The 12,008-nt window shown below is 43.1% G+C and overlaps 1 long non-coding RNA gene, 1 other non-coding gene and 1 pseudogene across 8 annotated transcripts in view; 1 reads left to right on the plus strand and 2 right to left on the minus strand.

Annotated features, from left to right (window-relative positions):
• The first annotated feature begins 19 nt into the window (after positions 1-19).
• Positions 20-12,008, plus strand: part of LOC140614817 (uncharacterized) — a 35,438-nt gene continuing 23,449 nt past the window's right edge. Inside the window, exons 1-6 of one of the 7 annotated variants that reach the window (XR_012015588.1) lie at positions 20-1,109; positions 1,414-1,565; positions 1,684-1,843; positions 2,392-2,512; positions 2,639-2,802; positions 3,593-3,665. This is a non-coding gene — a long non-coding RNA (uncharacterized lncRNA). Of the gene's footprint in view, positions 1,110-1,413; positions 1,566-1,683; positions 2,803-3,592; positions 3,666-12,008 lie in introns of all 7 variants that reach the window. The other 6 variants (XR_012015584.1, XR_012015589.1, XR_012015586.1 and 3 more) reach the window with 6 other exon arrangements.
• LOC140614816 (small ribosomal subunit protein eS19 pseudogene) lies at positions 6,696-7,129 on the minus strand (annotated as a pseudogene).
• LOC140615637 (U1 spliceosomal RNA) lies at positions 9,976-10,143 on the minus strand. Its single transcript, XR_012016132.1, has one exon. It is a non-coding gene; the product is annotated as a U1 spliceosomal RNA (small nuclear RNA).

Raw genomic sequence — 12,008 nt, forward strand, 5'->3', positions numbered from 1 at the left:
CGGCCTGTCCAGCAGAGGCGGGGCGGCCTGGGCACCGAGGCTGGGGTCTCCGCAGGTCCAGCCGCAGGTCCGGGCTCCGCAGGTTCGGGCTCCGCGGCTTCCCGCGACCGTTAACCACGTGAGGGCCTGACCCACCAATCCACGCCCAGCCTCGGGTTTGAAAAAAAAGGAGGGCGCGACGTAGGCCGCGGGGGAGGGATCAACTACGCGATTTTGGCGCGAACCCGCTGGCTCCGCCCCCCCCCTCGGCCGTTCGGGCGGGCGCGGCGCGGCGCCGCGGGCCTATGAGGGAGCCGGACTTCTGGGAGCCTAGCCCGGCGCCGCCCGGTCGGGGCCGGGCGGGGGAGCCGAGGCGGCCCTCTGGGAGGGGCGAAAGGTCCCGGGCTCGGCTAGGCCCAGCCGCACCCCGCCTGGAGGTGGCCCGCTCGCGGTCCCTCAGCGCTCCGGGGCCTGAGGTGGGACCTGGGAACTCCCGCGGCCCTCGCGCTCGGCCCCGGGAGTGCGGCCTGTGGCCGCCGCGTCCCCGTGGTGCGGGCGGCCGGGGCGTTGTGGGCGTGGCTGTGGGCAGTCTCGTTCCCCCGTAGAGGTTGGAGCCGGAAGTGGTGACTCGGGCCTCAGGAACTTTGCGAGCTGAGCCCGGGGCTTAGAGGCGACGCCGAAGTCAGCAAGGAGGCCGGCCCGGGAGGGCTCGAGGCGGGGACGGCGGCCGTGGGGAAGGCCTCCGGAGCCTCGGTTTCCCCCCAGGGTAGCTGTAGGGTCGGGTAGGCCCCCAGCGAGGCGAGCTTGCTTCCCCCAGGCCGTGGCCCCCTCGGCAGCCCACCCGAGACTCGTCCACCCGAGTAAACAGCAGCGGCCCCAGCGCGAAGCCCGAAGCCCGGGCCCTCCACGCCGCCGCGGTGTTTATATTTGTTTGCCAGCACGTGGGCAAGTGTTGGCAAAGGAGATTGGCCCACCTCACTGCAAACTTAAACGCAAGTTGAGAAAAAATACCTCCAGTACTTCGTCAAATTGTGATTTCGTCTGCCCTTTATCGTCGCACACACAAGTTTCTTGGAATTTTTCAGTTGTAAATAACCCCATCGCAAAAATTCTAACTTCTCGTGTGGTTGGTTTTTTTTTTTTGGGGGGGGGGGTCTGTGTTGTTTGAGGACTGGGGGGGATTGATTTTTTTTTTTTTTTTTAAGATAGACTCATAGAAGTGAGAATGATTGGGTCAAAGGATAGGAACTGCCAAACCGACCTCCAGAGAAAAACAATTTAAACTCTCATTAGCAGTGGTTTGGAGTACACTGCTCATGAATTCGGGACATAAGTGAATATTTAATGTTGGTTAATGTAATTTTGTTGTTTTGATATATGCAGTTTTCATGTGCCAGTGGCCACTTATTTTTCTAATTGTTTTTCTTATTGTAGCACTTTATGAGTATTAACACTTTGCCGTGTATCGTTGTCCAAACACTTTTCAAAGGCAAACCTCAAGCTGGATTTTTAATAATGGAAACACATTTTAATACTTATCGCATGGGAAATTCCCTGAGATCACGGAACTAAAGATGCAGTGAAGGGTAAACAACTGTATTTTTCAGACATTTGCTAACTGATCTATGTGTCTTTTCTGCGTGTTAATCCAAATTCAATGTTAAGCTCTTGCAAGAAGGAACTCTACCTTTTTGTGTTTTCAAGGAGAGGCGTTCACTGTTCCCCGGGTGGTCAAAGCCAAGGAATGGTTTTTAGCACTCTCCCTCCAACACCTACCTCCTCACCTTCACTCCTGATGGCGAATATAATTCTTTGATATGAATAGTTGACCATATTGAGTTGATTTTCTCAATTTCATGTGTGTGTAAGTATAGATAACTTTAGAAAACTACTACTCTCTATTGATCTTCAACATGAGTCGTATGTAAAAATAGTGTTTCCTAAGTAAACTTTAAAGCCCTGTAGATAACCTCTCCCCAACTAGACTGTTGTCGTAAGCCTCTCCTTATAAAGGAATTCTGTATCCCTCTTGCTGTCCTTGCAAGCTCACATCCCCTCCCCCTTCACTCTTTCACAACACCCTGCTTTATTTCCCTAACAGGCTTATATCTATCTCAAAGTGGGTTGATTGTTTACTACGATCCCCTTCTAGAAAATGAGTTCCCTGAGTGTAGGGACCTTTTCTATTTACTTCAGTGTTCTAACGTGGCTTAGGCCCTCAGTATCTTCTGTGTGATAATAGAGCCCTTATTTAAATATTTGACTGGTTTATTTTTCTCTCTCAATATAAATTCAAATGGTACAGAGATCTTCTGGTTACCCCTTGTATATCCTCTTCTTGGATGTAAACCCTCTTTTGACTTTTTTTTTTTTTCCCAACTATGCCACCTGTCTGCTTCCCTAAACTGGGAGGTCCTTGAAGTAGGCTGGAGCAAAAGGGCCTGGCTTCTGAACGGGAATGGAAGAGTTCTTGGTACCCAGCCCCAGTACTTTGAATTCTTTGGCACCCATGTCTGCCCACAGAATGAGAGAGGTAAATTACTGTTGAATGTATAGTATGACTGGAGGAAAGAAGCAATTTCTTTAAGAGTTGGAAACAAGACTCAGTGGGAGAACCATTTCTTCTATAAAGCCTTTCCTTAACTTTCTCCACTTCTAGGTAAAAGAGACACTCTGTGCACCAGGTTTTCCACCACACCTGTAATGGACTATATAAACAGTCTTTGTTTACTTGTCTGGCTTCCCTTTCACCCAGGGCTGAGATCAAGTTTTATTTGTCTTTAGAGCTCCAGCAACCAGCAATGTGCCTTGGCCCCTGAGAAGGTACTTAATGTTTCTGGAATAAAAATCTAGTTTATTTAAAGCAAAAGTATAAAAATGAGTAAGAAACCCGGGCCCTCCCTCCTCCAGTGAGAACATGGCGCGGTGTTATGGTTTAACTACAGCAGTGTCCTAACTGAAATTCTAAATGATTGTTCTGATTTTTTAAATTTCATGCTCCTCCAAATACAGGACTCACTGTACTGGAGGGATGGGTCTACGCCCACCTGCCGCAGGGCATATCTAATTCAAATTTCCTGTTCGTTCTCCACCCAGTGTTGTTCTTAACTGTAATGTTGCTAGGCAACTTTTGCAGAATCCACAAGTTTGTGGTAATGTTGTAATAACTGAGTAAAAATCTTGCCTCTGGGTGTTGGGAGAACAAACTTACCCAGTTTATTCCCTTTAGACAGATGACTTAGCAAGTATAAGGCTTTAATACCACTATTGTTGGTGCATTCACCTTCCTTAGCAGCAAAATAAGCAAGATTCCTGCCCTGAAGATTTATAGTTAAGATTCTTAAATCACGTTCTCAAATACTTTTAATACATACAAGCACACAAATACATATACATATTCTTATTAACATATGCCTTGTACTTTTGAAAGATCCTTTAGAATGAGTAATTTTTCAGTCTGTAGGAGTGTTTCATAAGAATAGCTAGGGTTTACCCAAAGCTGAATCTTTTCTAGTTTATGCTTTTGATTCTGGAGAAATAATAACTCTCTCTAAACAAGAGGCTTCTTTGATAGATTTCTAATTTTTTAAAAGATTTTATTTATTTATTTTAGAGAGAGTGAAAGCATGCAGGAGTTGGAGGAGAGAGAAAATCTCAAGCAGACTCCAAGTACTGGGGGTGAGGAGGTAAGGACGAACCTGGGACTCAATCTCACAAATATGAGATCATGACCTGAACCAAAACTGAGAGATGCTTAACTAACTGAACCACTCAGGTGCCCCTAGATTTCTAATTTTTTTTAAAAAAATGAAGTCAGGGACGCCTGAGTGGCTCAGTTGGTTAAGCATATGCCTTCTGCTCAGATCATGATCTCGGGGGTCCTGGTACTGAGCCCTGTGTCAGATTCCCTGCTCAGCAGGGAGTCTGTTTCTGCTTCTCCCTCCTCCTCTGCCCCTACCACCCACCCAACCCCCAAGCTTGTGCAGGCACTCTCTCTGTCTCAAATAAATTTAAAAAAAATTTTAAGCTTTAAATATGAGACTAATGTCCTTTTTTTTTTTTTTTAAAGATTTTATTTATTCATTCATGAGACACACACACACACACACACACACACACAGAGGCAGAGACACAGGCAGAGGGAGAAGCAGGCTCCATGCAGGGAGCCTGACGTGGGGCTTGATCCCAGGTCTCCAGGATCAGGCCCTGGGCCAAAGGCAGATGCTAAACCGCTGAGCCACCCAGGGATCCCCGAGACTAATGTCCTTTACAAATAGTATTCAATAAATGTTATGTGTTGCTATTAATTATAGCAATGTTGTTTGAGAATAAGCCATACTTGTCAATGTATGTTAGTACATGTAACTCCTGATCTCTCCAAAATAAGCAAATAAGTTTGCTTAATATGGATAGACAGTTGAGATTGTGTATAACCAGTGAGGATAATCAAATCAGGACAGAAATAGTACAGTTGACCCTTGAACAACATGGGAGTTAGGGGTGCTGACCCCTCACAGTTGAAAATCATCATATAACTTTTGACTCCCCAAAGCTTAATATAATAGTCTACTGTTTACTAGAAGCCTTACTGATAACATAAACAGTCGATTAACATATTTTGCATGCTATCTGTATTATATATCATATTCTTACAATAAAGTAAGCTAGAATAAAGAAAGTGTTAAGAAAATTGTAAGGGAGGGGCGTCTGGATGTCTCAGTAGGTTGAGTGTCCAACTCCTGATTTCAGCTCAGGTCATGATTTCAGGGTCCTGGGATCAAGCCCAGCTTTGGGCTCTGTGCTGGGCATGGAGTCTACTTGTCCCTCTACATCTGCTCCTCCCCCAACTAATGCTCACTATTAATCTCCAAAATAAATAAATATTTTTAATTGAAAGGGAAAATACATTTCCAGTACTGTACTGTATTAATAAAAAAAAAAACAAATATTAGTGGATCTGCACAATTCAATGTGGTTCAAGGGTCAACTGTATTGATATAACAAGAACTTGAGAAGTATAGTTCAGGAAAAGTGGCCAATTGAAAGCTTGTCTTTTAATGAAATAAACATTATTTGTTATGCCCACTTAGTCTTTAAAGACTACTAACATACTATTTCTATTTATCCGTTTAACGTTTATATCTGATAGATCAAGAGCACATTTATTATTTTTTTTAATGTTATTTATTTACTTGAGAGAGAGAGCACAGAGGTAGAGGGAGAAGCAGACGCCCCGCTGAGGAGGAAGCCCTATGCAGGACTCGATCCCAGGACCTTGGGATCATGACCTGAGCTGAAAGCAAATGCTTAATCGACTGAGCCACCCAGGGCACATTTCATTACATCCTTTAGATATGGATTATATCAATAATGTGGACTGCATACAAAAAGTTTGAGGACCTAAGATTCTCACTGAGTTTTTGCTTTAGGGCTTCAGGTATGAGAGACCATTCTGAGGGTACTCAAAAGTTGTATCTGCACTTACACAAAACCTTGGCTATAACCAGCCTTATTTGTGAAAGAAGCCTTCAGGCCTGCTCCCAGTTATCTTAGCCCTTACACAGGCCTCTGAATCTTGAAAGACTTGATAGTCCATGGCAATCAGTCAGGCCTGTGGCAATGATACTAACTTCAAGACTTTTCCCAAGAGAAAATACTGACCACTGACCCTATCATTCCTAGATAAGAAAGGAGTTCTCAGTTAACATATTTAAAACTATAGCTCTGTAAAGCAGTTAGCCAAAACATCACACTTCCTCTTTGATATTTTAAAAATCCTTTCTACTAGGATGGAACTGAGTAGCCCCATTTTCTCCAATAACACTTTTTTTTTCTTTGCAGAGACACAAAGAGTGGCTTTTCTCTATATTCTCAGTGCGTTTCAATAACTGAAAAGGTCACTTCACAAAAATGTTATAAACAGGAGGAATCATGAGTGCACAACAGAATGCTGGTGCTCAATACACATTTGAGTAATTGATTAATTGCCTCTCCTCTCGGGTTAGTGACATACTCAGGAAGTGACCTGGATGATCACAAGGACTGCTGTTGTTTGCTGACCACACTGTGATTATTTAAGCCAGCTTTGTTCTTATTACTGCAGCACAAAAGATGTGATGACTATTCTTCAGTGAGTCAAGGGGTTCAGTCCCATTGGGAGAGAGAAAGGAGATAAGATAGACATCCCCATGCTGCTCTTTTGTGTAGCAACAGGAGTGTGTTTGGGTATTGCTGTTTTGATGACTCAGTAGTGAGTCAGTTTTAAAGTTCTGTAAAAGGCCTTGTTCAGCTCAGACAGGATTAAAATGAGCTCATTTGGTAGCTCATTGGGTAGAGAGGACTGGGTGGTGTGTGATTCGATCAGCTGATTGGTGGTGTAAATATGTACATGGAAAAAACATATCGGCAAGGATGAAACTGGTTCCTGATTGCAGAAATCAACTGTCCTTGGCAGTCATCGACTGAGTGCCTACTCTGTTCAAGCACCATCCATGTCCTACCCATGTCTCATTACCTTTAAAGAGGTCAGAATATGAGAAATGTGTTAAGTGCTACAAAGATCTGGGGTCTTGAAGGAGCTGGGAAAGGGCGGTGTACTGCCAGCTATATGGTAGGCACTGAGCCAGATGCTTACATGTTTATCTTATTTAATCTTTATTTTTATTTATTTAAAAATTTTTTTATGAATGAGGCAATTTATTAACCCAGCATTTGTTCTAATGCTTCTTGTTGGCAGCTGCCACCTGTCCTGTGATTCAGTCCAGATCTCTCCCTGAGGTGTCAGTTTGTGGCCCCCATCTCAGTCCTTCACCACCATTTTCAGCACCTCTAGGGCTTGGAAGATCCTGCAAGCCATGCTCTTGAAGCTTCTACTGAAGGGCTGGGCATGACCTGGTTTCTCTGACATCCCTCGTAGATTTTGGTCATGAAGCCCACCCCAGTGCTGCCTGGGGGGGTACAGATGCCATACTGTGGAAGCAGCTCGGGTATAGAACCAGTTCTTATCATAGGGAGCAAGCTCTTTAAGCTTGGCTAACTTGACAGTGTCTACCCATTCAGGGACTTTCAGCCCTCCAGGCTCTTTGAGGAAGGCTGCCAGAGCTATGACTAACTCCTGCTGGTTCACATCTTTTATAGTAACTCTAGGCATCATGTGGCCTCCGTGCTGCCAGCCAGGGGGAAAAAAAAAGACTTGGTTAATCTTTGAAGGAACCCTCTGAGAGAGGTATTTTATTCACATTTTACAGAAAAAAATGAAACACAGGTTCAATGCCTATACAGTCATAGGGCTAATACTATTGAGACTATTACTCCTGGCTTAAGGACTAGCTCTTTCTATACCAGCAAGACTGGGGTAAGGTGAGGGTGAGAACTAATTGGAAGACTTGGTGAAATCAGGGTCGCTGGACCCAGCCAGTGTGTCGGTTATTCAATGTGATGCTAGAGTCTGAACAGGAGAGCACACATCTTGTCTGGTGTGAATGAGGGAAGTGGGATTCAGAGAAAGTTAGACTTGCACCTTTACTTTTTTGTTTTGTTTTGTTTTACCGTAAAACCCACATGTATTTCAAATTCTAAAATCAGGAGGAAATATTACAAAGATTGATATTATCTTATGTTGTGGAGGGTATAGGGAAATGCATTCTTGTCTACTGTGGGAGGTGGGTGTAAATTGGCACCATTTTTAAAACACTGTTTTGGGGGTACCTGGGTAGCTCAGTTAGTTAAGCACACCTACTCTTGATTTCAGCTCAGGTCATGGCCTCAGGGTCATGAGATGGAGCCCCGCCTTGGGTTCCACACTGCAGAGAGACTGAGATTTTCTCTCTCTCTCTCCCTCTTCATCTGCCCCTCCCCACACTTTTTCCTCAAATAATCAATCTTTTTAAAAAGATTTTTTTGATGATTTCTGTTATAATTTAAGTATTTATACTCTTTGATGTAGCAGCTCTACTGAAATGTTTATATAGATTTGCAAAAAATATGTCAAAGAATGTTTATTACTATGTTAGTTCATTCAGTGGAATCTCATAGGATTCTCCTATGAGTTTAGTATACCCCTGGTCACTGGGAGCCGTGAAACAAAACAAAATCCTCACTTTCATGAAACTTTTGAGGCCTTTTCTGAAAATAAACAAGGCATAAGTAAACAAATGTATAAAAAATATCAAGTAGTGACAAGTGCTATCAAAAAGAGGAGTAGGGATCCCTGGGTGGCGCAGCGGTTTGGCGCCTGCCTTTGGCCCAGGGCGCGATCCTGGAGACCCGGGATCGAATCCCACGTCGGGCTCCCGGTGCATGGAGCCTGCTTCTCCCTCTGCCTGTGTCTCTGCCTCTCTCTCTCTCTCTCTCTGTGACTATCATAAATAAATAAAAACTTAAAAAAAAAAAAAAAAGAGGAGTAATGGATTAAGAAGTGGGAGGGGGGCAGCCCCCGTGGCCCAGCGGTTTAGTGCCTGCTTTTGGCCCAGGGTGTGATCCGGAGGCCCCAGGATCAAGTCCCACATCGGACTCCCTGCATGGAGCCTGCTTCTCCCTCTGCCTGTGTCTCTGCCTCTCTCTCTCTGTGTCTTTCATGAATAAATAAATAAAATCTTAAAAAAAAAAAAAAGTGGTAGGGGGTTGGAGGGAAATGCTATTTTAGATAGTGCGATCTAGGAAGGCCCTTCTGAGGAGGCAGCATTTGAGTAGGAACCTGAATGAAGTGAGGGAGTCAGCTAAATGGCATCTGGAGGAAGTATTTTCTATCTTTTTTTTTAAATAAGATTTATTTATTTATTTATTCATGATAGACATAGAGAGAGAGGCAGAGACATAGGAAGAGGGAGAAGCAGGCTCCATGCTGGGAGCCCAACGCGGGACTCGATCCCAGGACTCTAGGATCGTGCCCTGGGCCAAAGGCAGGCACCAAACTGCTGAGCTACCCAGGGATCCCATTTTCTATCTTTTTAAAAAGATTTTTATTATTTATTCATGAGAGACACAGGGAGAGACAGAGACATAGGCAGAGGGAGAAGCAGGTTCCTCTCGGGGAGCCCGATGTAGTACTCAGTCCTGGGACTTGGGGATCACACCCTGAGCCAAAGACAACCGCTCAACCACTGAGCCCCCCAGGTGTCCCTGGAGGAAGTATTTTCTAGTCTTTGTTTATAATACCAAAAATTGGAGGCCACCCAAAAGTCTGTTAAATACTAAGTAACCACAGTCTGCAAAATAATGAGAGCTATCTGTACAGAATGAATAGATATCTAAGATAAAATGAAGATAGTATTGCAAAACCTGTATAATGATTCCATTTTCTAAAAAGTATCCTAAGCAAATATATTTATCACAGGGAAGATATCTAGAAATACACAAAAGTGTCAAAAAAAAAAAAAAAAAAACACCTTGTTAAGAGCAGCCCGGGTGGCTCAGTGGTTTAGGGCTGCTTTCAGCCCAGGGCGTGATCCTAGAGACCCAGGATTGAGTCCCACATCAGGCTCCCTGCATGGAGCCTGCTTCTCTCTCTGCCTGTGTCTCTGCCTCTCTTCTCTCTCACTTTCTCTCTCTCTCTCTCTCTCTCGATGTGTGTCTCATGAATAAATAAATTAAAAAAAAAAAAACCTGTTAAAAGTTGTTATGGACTGAATGAGAGAACAAATCAAAGTGCCTGGATGCCAACTAAGGAGAGAGCCTAACTAAAGAGTAAGGAAAGCCTTACTGTGTCTCTAAAACAGGATGAGGCAGACAGAATTTTGACACAAGTCCTAAAGGCTTATACCTTTGTCTTTTAAATATTTATTTATTTATTTATTTATTTATTTATTTATTTATTTTTAAGATTATTTATTCATGAGAGAGAGAGAGGCAGAGACAGAGGCAGAGGCAGAGGCAGAAGCAGGCTCCATGCAGGGAGCCGGATGTGGGACCATCCCTGGGACTCCAGGATCACCCACCAGGCTGAAGGCGGTGCTAAACTGCTGAGCCACCTGGGCTCCCCTCTTTTTTTCTTTAAATCAGGGGAGACCGTGAATGCAGTCCCCCACTATCACAAATTCTGCAGTCCAGTTTCCCACATTTGGGGAAATCACAGGGGTCTGCACAAACAGAGTGTAATAGATAACCCTCTATTACCCTGGGAATACCACCTTCATGATTATGGTATTTCCCCTGTCAGGTAAGTATATCCTTACCTTTTCTGATATATTGGAGCTTTCCTCTCAGGTCACTGATGTCTGAGCGCTCCTTTCCTTTCCTCACTTCCCCTCATCCCTATCCCCCTCTTCTACTCTTGAAAAAGGAGCCTGTGCTTCTGTTTTCTTAGCCTACTTACTCCATCTGGACTAGCCTTCCTTCCCCTCTTATACAGGCAACTCTGTGCTCTGGCCGCAATGTGTGGTGAGGTGCTGATAAGGAAGAGGGCTTCCAGGACCCCCCTGATTTATTACAGGCTCACTTCTAAGTGCAGAATAAAAAGGCTTCATCCATGGTTACCAGCTTCAGAAAACTAACTGAGCCAGGAGCTTGGTTTGGGGGATGGGGTTGCTCACACACATTCCTGCCAGCATTGACCAAACCACCTGCATTGCCATCAAGATTTTTGAAGTGGTTAAGCCTTAAGCATTTGATGTCCACCCCACTCCCATCTACTACTACCAAACTCCGCTGACTTCCTGGGCCCTGAGTATCCGTATGTTTGTCAACTAATTGTTAGAAACAACACAAGAAAAAAAAAAGAAAAGGAAAGAAAGAAAGAAAGAGAAAGAAAGAAAGAAAGAAAGAAAGAAAGAAAGAAAGAACACAAGAGCACAGAAAAATGGCCAGTATACAATAAATATTCAAATGGTCTTTATACAGTTTCTAACAATTTTTTTTCAGTTGGTTATTTTGGATTTCTAGATAGACAATCATATAATTGATAATAATTCTCTTCTAGTATTTATGACTTACTTTGTTTTATTGTCTGATTGTATTAACTAGCACTTCCAGAACAACATTAAATAATAGGAGAAGTGTTCAATAGCCAGTTAGCTCAGTTGGTTAGAGCATGGTGCTAATAATAGGAGAGGTGGCGAGGAACCCTGTCTTGCTCTTGACTTTATTTTTTTTTTCTCTTTTAAATATTTTATTTGTTTATTCATGAGAGACACACAGAGAGAGGCAGATACATAGGCAGAGGGAGAAGCAGGCTCCCTTGGGGAGCCTGATGCGGAACTCGATCCCAGAACCCCGGGATCATGACCTGAGCCAAAGGCAGACGCTCAACCACTGAGCTACCCAGACATCCCTTGCTCTTGACTTTAATGGGACTATTAAGAATAATACTGTTGGGGGTGCTTGGCTAACTCAGTTGGTAGAGCATGCAACCCTTAATCACAGAGCTGTGAGTTCAAGTCCCATGGTAGGCATAGAGCTTACTTAAAGTAAATACCAAAAAAAGTAATACTGGTTGATTAATGTATACACCTGTGTGGGTACATATGCACAGGGTTTCTACCTGTATTATGTTTAAAAAGTATTATTTTCCTTTTATCAGGATATTTGTGAGGAGTGAATATTAAATGATACCAAATTTTTAGCATTTCTCTTAATCTGCTTTTTCCTCTTTTGATTTATCTAAATGGTGAATTGGATTAATGTATTTCCTTATACCAATCTATGCTTCCTGAAATAAATATGTTTACAAAATTATGTTCATAATATATTTCATTTAGGCATTTTGCCTCTGTATTTATAAATACAACTGGTCCCTAGTTTTTCTGTTATACAATCTTTCTAAGATTTTGGCTTCATGAAATACTGGGCTGTCTACTTCTTTCTCTATGTTTTGGAACAGCTTTAATAGAATGATTGATTTCTTGAAAGTTTTGAAAGAAGTTGCTTGCAAACATATTCAGATTTTTTTTTTTTTTGCGGTGTATGGCTTTTGACAGATCATGATTATTTATGTTTTGATTTTCTCCTATCTTTGAGTCCCTATTGGTAGATAATTTATATTTCCTGAGTATTACCCATTTCATTCAGATTTTAAATTTCATTAGCATAGGACT

Source organism: Canis lupus, chromosome 23, assembly GCF_048164855.1.
Source record: "Canis lupus baileyi chromosome 23, mCanLup2.hap1, whole genome shotgun sequence".
In the NCBI taxonomy this organism is placed as follows: domain Eukaryota; kingdom Metazoa; phylum Chordata; class Mammalia; order Carnivora; family Canidae; genus Canis; species Canis lupus.